Raw genomic sequence first — 18,109 nt, 5'->3', positions numbered from 1 at the left:
CGTGCGTGTGTGCATGTATGTGTGGTCCGTGTGTGCATGTGTGTGTGGTCTGTGTGTGCATGTATGCGTGTGTGTGTGGTCTGTGTGTGTGTGTGTGCGCGCATGTGTGTGGTCCGTGTGTGCATGTGTGTGTGCGTGTGTGTGTGTGCATGTGTGTGCTCCAGGCCTCTTCCCTCCCGCATGCAGTGTGCCTCCCAGGCTGCCCCTCCTCTCTGCCCTCCCATCTCAGCCCTGCGCATCCTGAGCTCCTGGAGGGCTCGGGCCCGGGTGGCTCCCTCCCAGCTGCCCCAGAGCCTGGAGCTCAGAGCCGGGCTCAGGAAAGCTAGGCCTTCACTCGTGCCTTCTCTGGTTCAGCTCATTCGCTCGGCACTGTGGCTTGCGTTCCTTCTACGTGTGTCCTAGGCGCGGGATGCGGCAGGGAACAGGCCTGGGGTGCGCCTTCTCTTTGGAGAAAGGATGCCGCAAAGGCAGACCCAGAAGTGGACCATCAGTGGGTGAGGACAGAGGAGTGTGAAGAGGGGTGCGGAGAGTGGGGGTGGGGCTGGCACTGTTCTGGATACAGGGACCTGAGAGGCCTCCCCTGCCCCCAAAGGGAGGCGGCACAGGGACCCCAGGGCAAGTGGGAGGAAGAGTGCTCTGGCTGGGGGCCTCTTTGCACCTTTGGGTGCAAAGGTCCGGGGGCAGCACTGTGACTGGCATCCCTGAGGAGCAGCAGTGGGTGGCCCAGCTGGAGTGGAGCAGGGTGGAGAGCTTCAGGGGGCCTGGGGGACCCTAGCAAGGCCCTCTGCCGTTATTTAGTCCCTAAGTCACATCTGACTCTTTGCGACCCCACAGATGATAGCCTGCCAGGCTCCTCTGTCCATGGGATTCTCCAGGCAAGAATAATGGAGTAAGTAGCTGTCCTGACCTAGGGATCCAACCTGTGTCTCCTGCACTGGCAGGCGGGTTCTTTACCACTGAGCCACCGGGGAAGCCCCTGGATCTGTTCTAATCGAGCAATTGTTCTAAATGTTTAACAGACTGAGCCAGACTCCTACAGCAGGTCCCCGGGGCTAGGTGTTAACCCTTTAGTTGCTGGGTTGGGGTAGAGTCTGGGGGCTCCTCCGAGTGCAGCGGGTGATGACTCCTGGGACATAGGGTTGTATTCCAGCCTTCTGCACCGCCACCCTGTGCCTCAGTGCTGAGGAGGTGTGACTGAAGGCACCTCTGCCTGGGGCTTTTGGGAACCCAGAGGGTCCTGGGCTTGCTGGCCCGTGACCTGGCTGCAGTCACTTTTTCCCCCAGCCCGCTGCCTTATCAGAATGAACAGCTTTGTTCCTTCAGTCATCTTGAAGACAGAGAGTGCGTGAAGCAGAGCACCTGCGTCTAGAAGATGCTCAGGCAACGGGGCACTGCCCCAGCCCCACCCTGACGTCTCAGCAGGTGCCCTCCGGCCCCTAGGACAGGGAGAGGGCCAGTGTTCCCGGAACAAACCCGGGCTCTGGTCATCTATTTATCTACCTACCCAGCCACACATCTATTTATTTTCAACTCTAACATCTTCTCATCAGGGAGGCACCAAGGAGGAAAAAAAGTGAAATCGATACGGGGTCCTTTTCAAGTGGGGAGCCAGCTGCCTGCGGCCTCGGGAGTGAGGATGCTGTCTGATCTCCTTCCAGGGCGTGGGTGCCCTGGGGCTTCTGCGGCGCATCTTCTGCCATCCCTCCCCACCCCAGGCCAGCCACCTCCATCCTTCGCCACATCAGGGGAAGGCTTCAAAGTCACAGCAGCACTCTGCAATTGGAAACACGCATGTTTTGCAAAGTATCAATTTAGCAGTCTGTTCAGTTGGTCAGGCTGTGCAGGCCAGCTGGCTGAATTCCTGTGCGGGAATGCTCCATGTCCTGGAGTGTGGTAGGCCCGGGTTCGAATCCTGGGTTTGACCCTAACAAGCTCAGGGAGCTTGGGCAAGTCCATGCCCCACACCGGGCCCTGGTTTCTCTTGCAGCTGACAGTCTGGGGAAAACCACCACCCAGCAGCCACTGGCTGATCTGTTGGCCACTTGGCATGATCAGACTCAATTTCTGTTGTGGCAGATTTCACATCCTTGTGAGAGACAGACAAAAATAAGTGTAAGATGATAACGGTGGGTTCTGCTAAGGAGAGATGTCCTTGGAGCTCTGGGGAGTTAGCCGTGTGGGGAGGTCAGTGTCTCAGGCTTCCCAGAGAAATTGGCAATTTAGCTGAGCTCTGGAGGGCTTCCCTGGTGGCTCAGCAGTAAAGAACCCACTGCAATGCAGGAGGCCCAGGTTCAATCCCTGGAATGAGAAGATCCCTGGAAAACGGAATGGCAACCACTCCAGTATTCTTATCTGGAGAATTCCATGGACAGAGGAGCCTGGTAGGCTATAGGCCATGGGGTTGCAAAGACTAAGCAACTAACACACACACACTGGAGGATAAACAGGAATGGATCAGTTGTGCAAAGGCCCTGAGGCAGGAGGGAGCTGGGAGTGAAGATCTGTGGGCGGGGCTGGAGGAGGCCTGGGGGCCCCAGGAGGGTGTGCGGAATCAGGGCCTGAGGCACGGGCAGCGAGGGTGGGAAGCTGCTGGGCTGACCCAGTTTCTGGATTTTGCTGAGGTGTCCCCTGCTCTGGACACTGTGTGAAGTGGACAGTATGAGGTCCTTTGCAACCAGCTTCTTTTACTCAGCTTCGTGTTTAATCACAATTGTTTAAGCAGGTGGGTGATGCGCTCAGGGTGCCTCCGGGAAGTGCTGCCTGGAGCAGGGCTGGCATCCTGGTTTCCCGAGGACCCAGAGCCAAGCTGTTCGTGTGCAGCAGGCGAGCTCGCCCCTGACGTGGGGACCCCACAACTGCTTGGAGGAAGTTTCCTGACACCCTTGTGTTCTTCCCTCCAGGGGGAACCGAGCCTGGCTCCCTCCTGCGTGTCCCGCAGCCCTCGTCTCCACCCTCTGCAGCCTGGGGGCTGTGTGTTAGAGGAACCGTCGAGGGTAGGGACAGCCGCACACTCAGACGTGCCTCTCATTTCCCCCAAGGTAAACAGCTGGTTTGTTTGACTTGGTTTGAGCAGGTGCATCTGCACACCCAAGGTCAGGGTGACTCTGGGAGCCATGTTAAGTGTGGTTTTTCAGGTCCACTGGATCCCAGAGGGCCCCGCTGAGTAGTGGGAAGGGGTGGGAGGGCAGGACCGGGTTGTAGCCACATTCGTCCCTTTCTGTTTGTTTTTTGGCTGCATGGGATCTGAGCCCCCTTTCTACTGGAACATTCCTCAACTCACGAGTCTTCGGACCTTCGTGCAGGGGCTGGTGTTGCCGAGGCAGGGGCCGCTGTGGACGAGGGTGGCTGGGGCTGGGGGGTGGGGGTGGAGAGGGGAGCCACGCCCTCCTTCCAGAGGCTTCCCGAGGCTGTGGTGACTTCTGGAGACAGGCTCCCTGCTGCCTCTCCAAGGCTGTGTCTGTGGCCCGGTGTCTGCGTGGAGCATCTCCAGCAGGCGTCTCTTCCGGGAAGTGCTTCCAGGCCAGCTTCTTGGGGCGGACGGGTTGCTTTAAACCTGAAGGGATGCACCAAGGAGTTGCAGAGAAACCGGGGTGATGGAGCTAAAGGGAAACCAGGGCTGAGCCTGGGGTGGGCAAGTGTATCTCGGGCTTCGTGAGGATGGGGAAGAATCCAGGGCTGGGGGCATTCCAGAGAGTGAGATTTCAGCTGCAGGAGGAAAACCTTCCTCACAGCTGAAGTTCTCCAAACGGGGTGGCAGGCTGCACAGGCAGTGAGCCTCCCGTCCCCAGGGCTATTCTAGCAGAGGCTCATCCTCTACCAGGAATCCCTTTGTCTGTTCAGGCCGGCTCCCTCTCCTCCATGAGATCAGGGTGTCGGCTCAGCTCTCACACTGCCTCAGCATGCTGGCCCCGACATCAGCCTGCACGCATTCCTGCTCACTCAAGGGATCCTCCTTTGCCTCCACCCAGAGCTCCGGGCTCCACACTCCTGGACTGTGATTCTGACCTCTGGGTGTCCTGCTGGAGGCTGCAGGGAAGGCCTGGGGTTCCCTCAAAAGTGATTTTGGGGATGGGGGTCTGGCCAGGGTGGTGCCCTGGTCTCCCTGACCTTGCCACGGTTCTGTGAACAGGGCAGTCCATGTCAGGCGACCTCACTCACTAAGATACGCACCCCGAAGAGGGGCTGGAGGGGTCCATGTCCTCATGGGAGACGGCTTTGCTATCTGGCCTTGGAGAGGCCTTTCCTGGGGATAGGGCTGGCACCGGAAATTCATAGGAGAGGACAACCTGTTGCTTTGCCCTGTTCTGTTTGGGTGGATCTTCGTCACCAGCACACGGCTGTCCCTGGCTCAGGGCTCTGGATACATGACACCTGCCCCCCCGGGAGCCACCCCAATCTCCCCCTTGCATCCTTAACCTGCCTCCTGCCTCCCTCAGCAGTCCCTCATCCCCAAAATCACTTTTGAGGGAACCCCAGGCCTTCCCTGCAGCCTCCAGCAGGACACCCAGAGGTCAGAATCACAGTCCAGGAGTGTGGAGCCCGGAGCTCTGGGTGGAGGCAAAGGAGGATCCCCTGAGTGAGCAGGAATGCGTGCAGGGCAGTCCAGCCCGCGCTGGTCGGAAGGAGGAAGGAAGGAAGGAGGCAGGGAAGGAGGAAATGAAGGTGAGAACCCGGCCTCCAGAAACGCTACCTAGACGAGACTTGCACACACCTTGGCGGGCAGGAAGCACTCTGCCAGCTGAGCAGGGCTGGCTGGGCAGTCTGGCTCGGCAGAGTCTAGTGCGAAGGTCCTCCTAGCAGTGCACCAGTCGGCCTGGCTGGGCAGGAAACCCCTCTGGCCCCAGGGCCCTGGGTACCTCACATGTGTAGGGTGCTGTCGAGCAGACTCTAGGTGGGGGAGGGAGGCGACGGGCTGCCACGAGGTGGGCATGTGCAGACTGCGGACGACAGCCTGGAGCAGTCGAAGGACCAACCAGGCGATGGATGAGGCCCGGCTCTGAAACGCTCGGGCTCCCTGGAAGGACTCATGGGCACAAAGGGGCAGGTCTGGCTGTACTGTGTCCTTAGTTCAGTTTCTGATTTTGAGCATCACGTGGATCAAACAACTCAGCAACTGAAGACACACCCATCATGTGCATTGCTATTCAGTCGCTCAGTCGTGTCCGACTCTTTGCGACCCCATGAATCACAGCACACCAGGCCTCCCTGTCCATCACCAACTCCCGGAGGTTACCCAAACTCATGTCTGTTGAGTCGGTGATGCAATCCAGCCATCTCATCCTCTGTCGTCCCCTTCTCCTCCTGCCCACAATCCCTCCCAGCATCAGGGTCTTTTCCAATGAGTCAGCTCTTGTATCAGGTGGCCAAAAGATTGGAGCTTCAGGGTCAGCATCAGTCCTTCCAGTGAATATTCAGGACTGATTTCCTTTAGGATGGACTGGCTGGATCTCCTTGCAGTCCAAGGGACTCTCAAGAGTCTTCTCCAACACCACAACATGCAAGCATCATGTTAGGTGGATCCATCTTGAAGGCAAACACCCCACAGTTGGCAGGAACACTGTCTCTGCCACATGTGAACAGAGAGGCCAAGAGAGTGCCCCACGCTGACCCCACCATCTGTGCTTCCCTGGGGCTCCCAAATCTGTCCTTGCATTTTGGGGTGTCTCAGGGGTCTCCCATGTGATGGGCAGTGCTGGCCTCTGGGACCCTTGGGGTACCTGGGAGGCTGCTGGTAGATTAAAGCCCTGTGCTCTTGTCCGTTCAGCCAAAAATGTAAGGCACGAGAGTGCACAGGGCGGGCACTCATCGGGGCCCCACAGGCACACTCCCTGCCTTGCTGGCTGAGCTCCCTGCACCTGCAGGCGTCCAGGGCTGCGGGAGTGGACCCGCAAACCCTGACCCGCAGAGAACGCTCTGGCCTGGGACCAAAAACACTGAAGGCACGTCCATCTTCCCCAGGTGTTTCTGCTCAGACCCCAACCCCCAGCTCACTCAAGGAGGCCCGGGGCTGGGAAGGCCAAGTCCCCATGTCCCGCCCCTGCCAACTGGCACCATCCTCGTGGCAGGGCAGGCCTATCAGTCACAGCCCCCTGCCCAGTGATCCCCAATGCTGGTCTGCGGCTTCCATCTCTCTGCCACAGAGTCAGGACAGCCAAGGATCCCGCTTTGGGGTCCAACAGAGGGGTGAGTGTCTTCATTTTGCCGCTTGATAATCAAATGGGCAAGTTACTGGCTATTTTTAAGCATGACTTTGATCTTGATGGGGGCAAATGACACTTGGGAAGTTTATGAAATTGGGACGATAATTGTGGCAGCTCCCACGGACTTCTGCAGGGGCCTTTGGAGCTGACATAAGGCACCATTGAGAAGTCAGCGCTGCGTCTGCTCTGGCGACTTGGATGGCACTAGAGGACCCCAGGTGTGGCTGCCAGGGCCCCACAGCTGGGCGGCAGTGACACGTGGCTTTCTCCCCGTGGTGTCCTCTCCCTGCCTGTGTCCAAAGTCCCTTGTCCTGTTGTTGGGTTAGGGCGGCCCCTGTCCAGCATTAATCCAGCATTAATCCAGCACCCGTGTTAGCCGCTCAGTCATGTCCGACTCTTTGCGACCCCATGGACTGTGGCCCCCCGGCTCCTCTGTCCATGGAATTCTCCAGGCAAGAACACTGGAGTAGCTTGCCACGCCCTCCTCCAGGGGATCTTCCCGACCCAGGGACTGAACCTGGGTCTCTTCATTGCAGGTGGATTCTTCACTGTCTGAGCCACCAAGGAATCCAGCACGACCTTCCCTTAACTTTATGCATCTTAATTTCACAGTATTACGTTGGCAAAGACTTTTTTCCAAATGAGGTCACATTCACAGGTTCTGAGTGTTGAGATTTGAACACACCCTTCGATGGGACACACCTCGCAAACCAAGGTGGCCTGGCCTGTCCAGGAAGAGCTGAGGTGCAGGCTGACCCTACAGCTCCAGCCCCAAGTCTGCGTACTGTCCGTTCTTGCCGAAACGCTGCCCATTCAGGCAATGAACAATCCAAAAATGAAGTAAAAAAACCATTCCATTCACAGAAATATCAAGAAAAATAAAGTGCTTAAGAGTAAATTTAACAAAAGAAGCGCAAAGGACTGAAAAAATTGCTGAAAGAAATTTAAGAAGACCTAAGTAAATGGATTTTATTTTCTTGAGCTCCAAATCACTGCAGATGGTTCCTGTAGCCATGAAATTAAAAGATGCTTCCTCCTTGGAAGGAAAGCTATGACAAGCCTAGACTGCATATTAAAAAGCAGAAACATCACTTTGAGGACAAAGGTCCATATAGTCAAAGCTATGATTTTTCCAGAAGTCGTGTACGGATGTGAGAGTTGGACCATAAAGAAGGCTGAGCAGTGAAGAATTGATGCTTTTGACCTGTGGTCTGGAGAAGACTCTTGAGAGTCCCTTGGACAGGAAGGAGATCAAACCAGTAAATTCTAAAGGAAATCAGTCCTGAATATTCATTGGAAGGACTGATGGTGACGCTGAAGCTCCAATACTTTGGCCACTTGATGCAAAGAGCTGACTCACTGGAAAAGACCCTGATGCTGGGTAAGATTGAGGGGAGGAGGAGGAGGGGGTGGCAGAAGGTGAGATGGTTAGATAGCATCACTGATTCAATGGACTTGAGTGTGAGCAAGCTCTGGGAGATGGTGAAGGGGAGGGACAAATGGATCCTAAAATTCATATGGAAAAATGCAAGAGACCCAGAAGACCCAGTCTTGAGAGAGAAAGCCAGAATGACAGCGCTCTCACTTCTTGTTTCAGAGTTCACTGCAAGGCTTCAGTGGTCAGGACAGTGTGGCTTTGGCATAGCAAGAAATATGTAGACCAGGGAAAGAAAATAGAGTCCAGGAACAAAACCATCTGTATTAGGTGAATTGCATTTTGAACATGTTACCAAGATTATTCAATGGAGAAAATATATTAGTCTTTTTCATACAGGGAAGAACTGTTTATTCACCCACAAAAGAATGAATTCAGACCCCCACTTCACACCATATACAAAAATTAACTCAAAGTGTGTCAAAGACACACACTTAAGAGATAAAATTTTCAAACTCCTCCAGGAAAAGAGAGGTAAATGTTTGTGACCTTGGATTTTTAGATATGATACCAAAAACACACGTAACCAAAGAAAAATCAGATAAACTGGACTTCATCAGAATAAAAAACTCAGGTATGCCAAAGAGTGCGATTAAGAAAATGAAATGACTCAGAAAATATTTACAAATCTTGTATCTGGAGGCACGAAGAATTCCTAAAGACAAACAATCCAGTTAAAAATGGGCAACAGGCAACTTGCCTGATGGTCCAGTGGCTGAGACTCCCTCCTAATGCAGGGGCCCAGGTTCATCTCTGGTCGGGGAACTAGATCCCACATGCTGCAGCTAAGACCCAGCACAGCTAAAGAAATACATACGTTTTAAAAAGCATCTTGAGGTGGTTTGAAAGTGAAAACCGCCCGGTTGTGTCCGACTCTTTGTGACCCCATGGACTGTAGCCTGCCAGACTTCTCTGTCCATAGAATTTTCCAGGCAAGCATACTGGAGTGGGTAGCCATGCCCTCCTCTAGGGGATCATCCCAACCCAGGGATTGAACCCAGGTCTCCCACATGGTAGGTGGATCCTTTACTGAGCCACCAGGGAAGCCCATGAATACTGGAGTGGGTAGCCTATCCCTTCTCCAGGGGTCTTCCCAAACCAGGGATTGAACTGGGGTCTCCTGCCTTGCAGGCAGATTCTTTACCAGCTGAGCTACCAGGGAAGCCCAGTTTAGCACCTTTGTATACATAAGAAAAGAATAGGAGAAATTATTAAAAATCCTGTATCTTGATAACAGCCTTGGGTTCAAAAGGTTCAAATTATTTCTAAAGACAGGCAACCTAGTTAGGAATGGGCAAAGGATTTGAGCAGATATTTCCTCAAATAAGAGACACACGCGGCCAACAAGTACATGAAAGGATGCTCAGAATTGTCAGTCACTAGGGAAATGCAAGTCAAACCCCAGTGAGGTACCACTTCACGCACGCCTGGTCTTTTGCTATCAGTTCCTTAGCCTCAAACATTTTCGCAGCCTGAATATTAATAATCGATGATGAGACAATTTTGCCGTGATCGTTAAAATAACTGGATGACAGTTTGGTTTCTGTGGTTGAGGTGTGTCAGGATTTCTTCAGTTAGTGACATTATTGATGACTTTATGGAGCCGACATGGAGAAGGCAACGGCAGCCCACTCCAGCGCTCTTGCCTGGAAAATCCCATGGACGGAGGACCCTGGTAGGCTGCAGTCCATGAGGTCTTGAAGAGTTGGACACAACTGAGCGACTTCACTTTCACTTTTCACTTTCATGCATTGGAGAAGGAAATGGCAACACACTCCAGTGTTCTTGCCTGGAGAATCCCAGGGACGGGGGAGCCTGGTGGGCTGCCATCTATGGGGTCACACAGAGTTGGACACGACTGAAGCGACTTAGCAGCAGCAGCAGCAGCAGCATGGAGCCAACAGATAAGGATGACTTACCCTAAGGGCTAGTTTCTTATACTGAAACACACTAGCTTGGAGGAGAAAGAGGCTGAGGACCTTGAAGATGCAAATTGAACCCATAACTTGCATAGAAGTCTGGAATGTCTATTGAGGGACATGTAACAATAGGTCAAGAACACACAGCGGTATGGAGGCTGTCACTGCGCCTTTCAGAGCTTGGGTTCAGCTCTTACTGTATGGAAACTGGTACCTCTCTTAAAGAAGGAAAAAAAATTAAAGAAAAAGAAAAACTGGGATGTCAAATGAAGAGACAAATTGACAAGCCAAAAAAAAAAAAAAATTGTAGAAAAACACCGTAACCTGGAAGAGAAGAGCTTGGGTAAAACCCACATGATAAACTCCATTATCTAAGCCATGCCATCAAGAATCTACATGTATCTTGTGTGTGAGTGCATGTGTTCAGTAACTTCAGTTGGCTTCAGCTCTTTGCAAGCCTCTGGACTGTAGCCCCCCACGTGCCTCCAACCATGGAATTTTCCAGGCAAGAATACTGGAGTGGGTTGCCATGCCCTCCCCCATGGGATCTTCCCGACGCGAGGATGGAACTCGAGTCTCTTACGTCTCCTGAGTTGGCAAGTGGGTTCTTTACCACTAGTGCCACACACGTCTTAAATGTATTCAAACACTTTGCATTTCAGGATAAAGCCTTTTTAATTTTCTTATTCATTCCTCTTGCTTCGCTATGTCCTTTTTATGTCTCTCTTTTATTTGTTGTATAGTCTTTTATGGCAAACTTGCCTTATGGACAATTAGTCATGTAGTGAAATGTTTGCAGCACAAATGTTTGCATCAAAGATGTCTATGGAAAAGATGCTTAAGGCAAAAGAACCTAGAATGTACTTCATATCCACTAGGATAGCGATAATTTAAAAGACAGACAATAACAAGTGTTGGCGAGGGTGAGGAGAAATTCGCTCATTGCGGTGGGAATGGAAAACAGTGCAGTCAGCTTGGAAACCAGTTTGGCAGTTCCTCAAAACATTGTACACAGAGTGACTGTGCGACCCCAAAATGCCACTCCTAGGTATTTGTCTAAGAGAAATGAAGGCATACGTCTACCCTAAAATGCATATGGGAATATTCACAGCAGCATAAAAACCAAAACCATGAACAACCCAAATATCCATCAGCTGATGAATAGATAAGCAGACGGTGGTATGTCCACGTAACAGCATATTTTTCAGTTCTAAGAAGAATGAAGTATTGACACGGTACAGTTCAAGGGAGGCATTACATACAGTGAAGAATGCCAGTTGAAAAGGCCACATATTATAGGATCCCATTTATGTGAAAAGTCCAGAATGAGCAAATCCATTGAGACAGAGAGTACATTAGTGGTGAGCGGGGTCTGGCTGGCCACGGATGTGGAGTGACTGCTAACGACTGTGAGGTTTCTTTTGGGGGGTGATGAAAATGTTCTAAAATTAGGCAGTGGTGATAGTTGCACAACTTGGTGAATGAATGAGAAACCGCTGAATTGTGCATTTCGAAGGGGTGAATTGCATGGTGTGTGAATTCTGTCTCGATAAAGCTGTGATTTGAAACAAAAGCATGGGAAAACAAGGATAAATGTCTAATGCTGCTTCCTACCCCCAGTGGCTTCCCTCGCCAGTGTTGGGCGTGTGGTCTGCCCAGTGAAGCCCGGCGTCCAGGCACTTGGGGGTATGGTCCGTCTTCTTCCTCTTGGTGTGCCCTCCCTGGGGAAGGACCACCAAACCTTCCAGAACCTTCCCTCCCCTGCCTCCTCTGCATTCACCTTCACACTCAGTTTCATTTTGGCTTTTCTGGGTTGGTGATGCGTGGACCCTGATAGGAAAGTCTTCCCACATATGCTGCCCAGACCCCTAGGATACGACTGGAGGGACCACAGGTGGACAAATCCAGGCACTTTCTGGAAAGCGGAAGGGCCAGGGTTCCTAGCAAGGCCCCAGCCAGAGCATGTGGCTAAAGAAGGGTAGGGGTGGGGGATGGGATAGCATCCTCTCCCAGACAGGGAGGCAGGGGTGTGGCCATGTGGAGCCGCAACCCCCCCTCCATGCTTCTGACTTGGCTGGATACTTCGAGGGCTTTTCCAGATTCAGAAAAAGCTGACGTCTTTCCAAGAATGGAGAAAAGAACAGATGTACTGAAGAATAAGGAGAAAGTGATGCCGGAGGGGCTGGATGCCTGCCCTGGAGGTCCTTTGTGGAAGGAGGTGGCCAGCATGGGGCTCCGTCCACCCCGAGAATAACTTTCTTGGAAAGACAAGTCACCGTCATCTCTGCGCAGCGCCTTCTAGGGGTGAGAATGGAAGGATGGTGTTAAGACACATAGGCTCCAATGATCCAGGGTTCTGGCTCTGTAAAGCCAAAGCATCCAGAAAACTGGAAGCATTTGGAGTGTTACGTGTCTGGTGTTCAGTGTGATGGGGACATGGGTGGGAACAGTGAGGACGCTGGGGTCCTTGTGGCAGGCTGAGGCATGCGGGTAGTCTAGAGAAGTAAGAAGATTTCCCATAAGTTCTGCTGGCTCCAGGCTTCGCCCAGGATGGACATGAAGTGTTCTAGAAACTTTCATTTGGACCAGTGGCTCTCAGCCTGCAGTGACATTGATCCTCTAAGAAACATTTAGTGATGTCTGGAGACTTGTTCCTTTGTCACAGCTGGGGGAGGGGGTGCTACTGGTCTCTTGAGGAGTTAAACACCCCACCATGCATGGGACAGTCTCCCCACCCCCACCCCAAGGAATAATCCAGCCCTAAAGGATCCAACACCATGGGTGAGCAATTCTGATCTTTGAAGGTACAGCGCTGGCTTAGGTTGCCTGGGAACGGCGATCCTCCTGACGTGTTGATGCTGGTTAAACACATATTTTTCCTTTCTGATTATTAAGGTGATACATGCTGGTTGGATAAAATTTGCAAAATGTGGAAAAATACAAAGAAGAAAGTAAAAGTCACTTATAGTCTTAGAACAGCCATGCTCGGCATCTTGGGGAGAAGAAGTTACTTCCTCCAACCGAGGCCAAGGGGGTAGGAGGCTAGTGAAAGGGACATGCCATTCAAAGCAGAGTGGCTCGTGCTCATGGTTTCCACACTGTTTTAGCCTCAAATGGGGCAAATGTACATTCATTTGGTATTGTTACTGCCCCAAGTTCTATATTCCGAATTCACAGTCCTAATTCAAGATTCTTCTAGAATTTTATGAATGTTTGCTACCATTGTTTACCTCTGCCCTACTTACCACTCAGTTGAAGCTTTTTCATTTCCTTTTTAGCAACTTATCATCATCAGTGTTTTCTAAAGCTTAGTTTCCAGAGAATGAATAACTTTTTACACTTAGATTTCATTGGTTGATGTAATAGTTACGTAAAGGAACGGATTAACTATGAGCACAGAAACATCAGCAGTGGTGTGAACAAGGCTGACTTTGGCAGGTGGGGGGGGCATAGAGGGGCAGGGGGGCTCCTGGAACTGCTGTCAGCTGGGAGTGGTCAGCAGGACCCAGACCCCGCTGGAGACAGTCATTGCAGGGCCCCATGTGTGGTCTCAACTCCGTGGGTTCCGGTTAGGAGACATGCTGTCTGTGGTCTTCCTCTGTTTCCATGCAGGTGGATACAGATGTGCAAAATCAGGCGTCTATTGTACCCGCGGTTCGGTAAGCGGATTCCCCACCTACCAGGATATACATCTACCGATTATTGTGATCTCACATGGTAGCATAGGACCTCAGGCTCTTGTATTCCACCCTAGACTCTGGGGCCATGAGGGACGCTGGGTGGGGACGTGGTGAGTGATCAGCCATGGCCTTGCCAAGTTGTCTGTGGAGGATCCTGTTGTTCTGGGCAGAGGAGAAACCATCCTCCGGGCAGCCGTGCTGCTGACAGGCAGGCAGAGACTGGCTGCTGGAGACTCTAGTGAAGGGCTGTTTCTGTGTGAAGTGGTCTCCCAGACAGTCACGCTGGGCTCTGAATGATGCCACCTCTCCTGGGCAGTACTGCCGGTCAGCCAAGGTGGGTGGTCACAGTGATGGCTGACCGGAGGGATGGGAAGGGGCTCTCGGTTTGGCGGGTCACCTCTCACCACTTGTATCTGATGGTGAGTCTTTCTCGTTGGCAAAACAAAATCCACTCTAGAAAAATCCCCAGGATTCTGGTGCTTTCCACCCTGTGCAGGGGATTTCAGAGTGCACAGGAACACAAGCTGTCGTATGCTGGCAAGCAGTCCCAAGCTGCCCGCGTTGACAGCATCACTTAGGGTTAAATTAGTTCTTTACAACCATCCTCACCTCCCCAGAGTGGGATAATTCAATCCAGGTAAGCACAGGTGCCTTAAGTTTGGTAAATAATGATTCCAGAGACCATCTCACTTGTCCAGGGAGAAGACACAACCTGAGTGGAAGGTGAAGAGCTTCCACCCAATTCCATCCTCCCAAACCCAGCAGATGCATCCGTCTACCCATCCACCCATCACTCATCCATCCATCTATCCACCCACCATCCTCTTATCCATCAATCCATCCATCCACACTTTATCCACCGTCTCCCATCCATCCGCTCATCAGTCAATTCACTATCTATCCAAACATCTTCCACCCATCCCTCATCCACCCCATCTATCCATTCACCCATCCATTCACTATCCATCCACCTGTCATCCAGCCAGCCATCCTTCTATCATCCAGCCATCCATTCACCCGTCCATCAGTCATTCATCCACCCATCCATCTACCCATCCATAATCAACTCATCTATCCACCACCCATTTACCTATCCATCTAGTAGTCATTCACCTGTCCACTCATCTACCATCCATCTGTCCATTTCCATCTATTCAGTCTACTATTGTGGAGAGGAAAACGGTAACCCACTGCAGTATTCTTGCCTGGAGATCACATGGACAGAGGAGCCTGGCAGGCTACAGTCCATGGGGTCACAAGAGTCGGACATGACTTAGCAACTAAACCATCAGCCATCTATTATTCATGTTCGCTTCCTTCCTGCCTTCCTTTATCCAACAAGCTTGTTGAACATCTACTGTGTACCAGCCTCTGGATCAAGTCCCGGGGCTATCAAGGAGACAGAGACTCAGCCCTTGTCCTCAGCTGGCTCACAGTCTAATCTCCTGCTTCCCCCCACAATGCACTCCTGCATTCTTATTTCATTTACTCCTCACAATAAGATAACTTCAGTGTCATTTATTGTGCAGATTAAAGTGAAAAGGCTCTCTTTGAATTTTCATGCTTCTCTGAGCCTGGAGTGACAGGGGGAAGGTTGGCACAGATCATCAAATTCCTGTTTACTGGGCAATTGTTATGTAGCCACAGGTGGCTTGTTCCTTAATGCATATGATGCTCTTAATTTTACAACAGATTTAGGCTTACAGAAAATTTGCAGACATCCAGTTTCTCTTACTACTAATAGCAACATCTACAAACCATTCAATATCACAGTTATCCAAGTCTATGCCCCAACCAGTAATGCTGAAGAAGCTGAAGTTGAACAGTTTTATGAAGACCTACAAGACCTTTTAGAACTAACACCCAAAAAAGATGTCCTTTTCATTATAGGGGACTGGAATGCAAAAGTAGGAAGTCAAGAAACACCTGGAGTAACAGGCAAATTTGGCCTTGGAATGCGGAATGAAGCAGAGCAAAGACTAATAGAGTTTTGCCAAGAAAATGCACTGGTCATAGCAAACACCCTCCTCCAACAACACAGGAGAAGACTCTACACATGGACATCACCAGATGGTCGACACCGAAATCAGACTGATTATATTCTATGCAGCCAAAGATGGAGAAGCTCTATACAGTCAACAAAAACAAGACCAGGAGCTGACTGTGGCTCAGATCATGAACTCCTTATTACCAAATTCAGACTCAAATTGAAGAAAGTAGGGAAAACCGCTAGACCATTCAAGTATGACCTAAATCAAATCCCTTATGATTATACAGTGGAAGTGAGAAATAGATTTAAGGGCCTCGATCTGATCGATAGAGTGCCTGATGAACTATGGAATGAAGTTCGTGACATTGTGCAGGAGACAGGGATCAAGACCATCCCCATGGAAAAGAAATGCAAAAAAGCAAAATGGCTGTCTGGGGAGGCCTTACAAACAGCTGTGAAGAGAATAGAGGTGAAAAGCAAAGGAGAAAAGGAAAGATATAGACATCTAAATGCAGAGTTCCAAAGAATAGCAAGAAGAGATAAGAAAGCCTTCTTCAGTGATCAATGCAAAGAAATAGAGGAAAACAACAGAATGAGAAAGACTAGAGATCTCTTCAAGAAAATTAGAGATACCAAGGGAACATTTCATGCAAAGATGGGCTCGATAAAGGACAGTAATGGTATGGACCTAACAGAAGCAGAAGATATTAAAAAGAGGTGGCAAGAATACATGGAAGAACTGTACAAAAAAGATCTTCACAACCCAGATAGTCATGATGATGTGATCACTAATCTAGAACCAGACATCTTGGAATGTGAAGTCAAGTGGGCCTTAGAAAGCATCACTACAAACAAAGCTAGTGGAGGTGATGGCATTCCAATTGAGCTGTTTCAAATCCTGAAAGATGATGCTGTGAAAGTGCTGCACTCAATATGCCAGCAAGTTTGGAAAACTCAGCAGTGACCACAGGACTGGAAAAGGTCAGTTTTCATTTCAATTCCAAAGAAAGGCAATGCCAAAGAATGTTCAAACTACCGCACAATTGCACTCATCTCACATGCTAGTAAAGTAATGCTCAAAATTCTCCAAGCCAGGCTTCAGCAGTACGTGAACTGTGAACTCCCTGACATTCAAGCTGGTTTTAGAAAAGGCAGAGGAACCAGAGATCAAACTGCCAACATCCGCTGGATCATGGAAAAAGCAAGAGAGTTCCAGAAAAACACCTATTTCTGCTTTATTGACTATGCCAAAGCCTTTGAATGTGTAGATCACAATAAACTGTGGAAAATTCTGAAAGAGATGGGAATACCAGACCACTTGACCTGCCTCTTGAGAAACCTGTATGCAGGTCAGGAAGCAACATTTAGAACTGGACATGGAACAACAGACTGGTTCCAAATAGGAAAAGGAGTACGTCAAGGCTGTATATTGTCACCCTGCTTATTTAACTTCTATGCAGAGTACATCATGAGAAACTCTGGACTGGAAGAAACACAAGCTGGAATCAAGATTGCCGGGAGAAATATCAATAACCTCAGATATGCAGATGACACCAACCTTATGGCAGAAAGTGAAGAGGAACTCAAAAGCCTCTTGATGAAAGTGAAAGAGGAGAGTGAGAAAGTTGGCCTAAAGCTCAACATTCAGAAAACGAAGATCATGGCATCCGGTTCTATCACTTCATGGGAAATAGATGGGGAAACAGTGGAAACAGTGTCAGACTTTATTTTTTGGGCTCCAGAATCACTGCAGATGGTGACTGCAGCCATGAAATTAAAAGACGCTTACTCCTTGGAAGAAAAGTTACGATCAACCTAGATAGTATATTCAAAAGCAGGGACATTACTTTGCCGACTAAGGTCCGTCTAGTCAAGGCTATGGTTTTTCCTGTGGTCATGTATGGATGTGAGAGTTGGACTGTGAAGAAGGCTGAGCGCCAAAGAATTGATGCTTTTGAACTGTGGTGTTGGAGAAGACTCTTGAGAGTCCCTTGGACTGCAAGGAGATCCAACCAGTCCATTCTGAAGGAGATCAGCCCTGGGATTTCTTTGGAAGGAATGATGCTAAAGCTGAAACTCCAGTACTTTGGCCATCTCATGCGAAGAGTTGTCTCATTGGAAAAGACTCTGATGCTGGGAGGGATTGGGGGCAGGAGGAGAAGGGGACGACCGAGGATGAGATGGCTGGGTGGCATCACGGACTTGATGGACTTGAATCTGAGTGAATTCCAGGAGATGGTGATGGACAGGGAGGCCTGGCGTGCTGCGATTCATGGGGTCGCAAAGAGTCGGACACGACTGAGCGACTGAACTGAACTATGGGTCTGGTACGTTTGTCACAATTAATGAACCAGTATCGATACAATATTGTTCATCAAAGCCCATACTTTATCCCGGCTCCTGTATGTCTCCCCTGATGTTCTGTCTCCTCAAGGATCCCGTCCAGGACACATATCATATGTCATATCTCCTCAAGCTCCTCTTTGCTTTGATGTCTTCTTAGACTTTCCTTGTTTTTCATGGCTCGACAGTCTGGCGGGGGACTGGTCAGGTATTTTGTAAGGATGCCCCTAGTCAGGTGTATCTGAGGTTATGGGTTAATTAGGCTAGGGTCATGCTTTGGGGTGAGGAGACCCTTAGGGTGAAGTGCTGTTTGAGTAGTTACTCCCCATTGAGCTTCCCTGATAGCTGATTCCCTGATAGCTCAGCTGGTAAAGAATCTGTCTGCAAAGCAGGAGACCTGGGTTCGATCCCTGGGTTGGGAAGATCCCCTGGAGAAGGGAACGGCTCCCCACTGCAGTATTCTGGCCTGGAGAATTCCATGGAGTCCATGGGGTTGCAAAGAGTTGGATACAACTGAGCCACTTTCACTTTCCCTTTCTCCC

The sequence above is a fragment of the Oryx dammah genome, unplaced genomic scaffold (assembly GCF_014754425.2).
Source record: "Oryx dammah isolate SB20612 unplaced genomic scaffold, SCBI_Odam_1.1 HiC_scaffold_15, whole genome shotgun sequence".
Taxonomy (NCBI): domain Eukaryota; kingdom Metazoa; phylum Chordata; class Mammalia; order Artiodactyla; family Bovidae; genus Oryx; species Oryx dammah.
The sequence above is the reverse complement of the archived record's forward strand: the minus strand, read 5'-3'. Positions refer to the sequence as shown.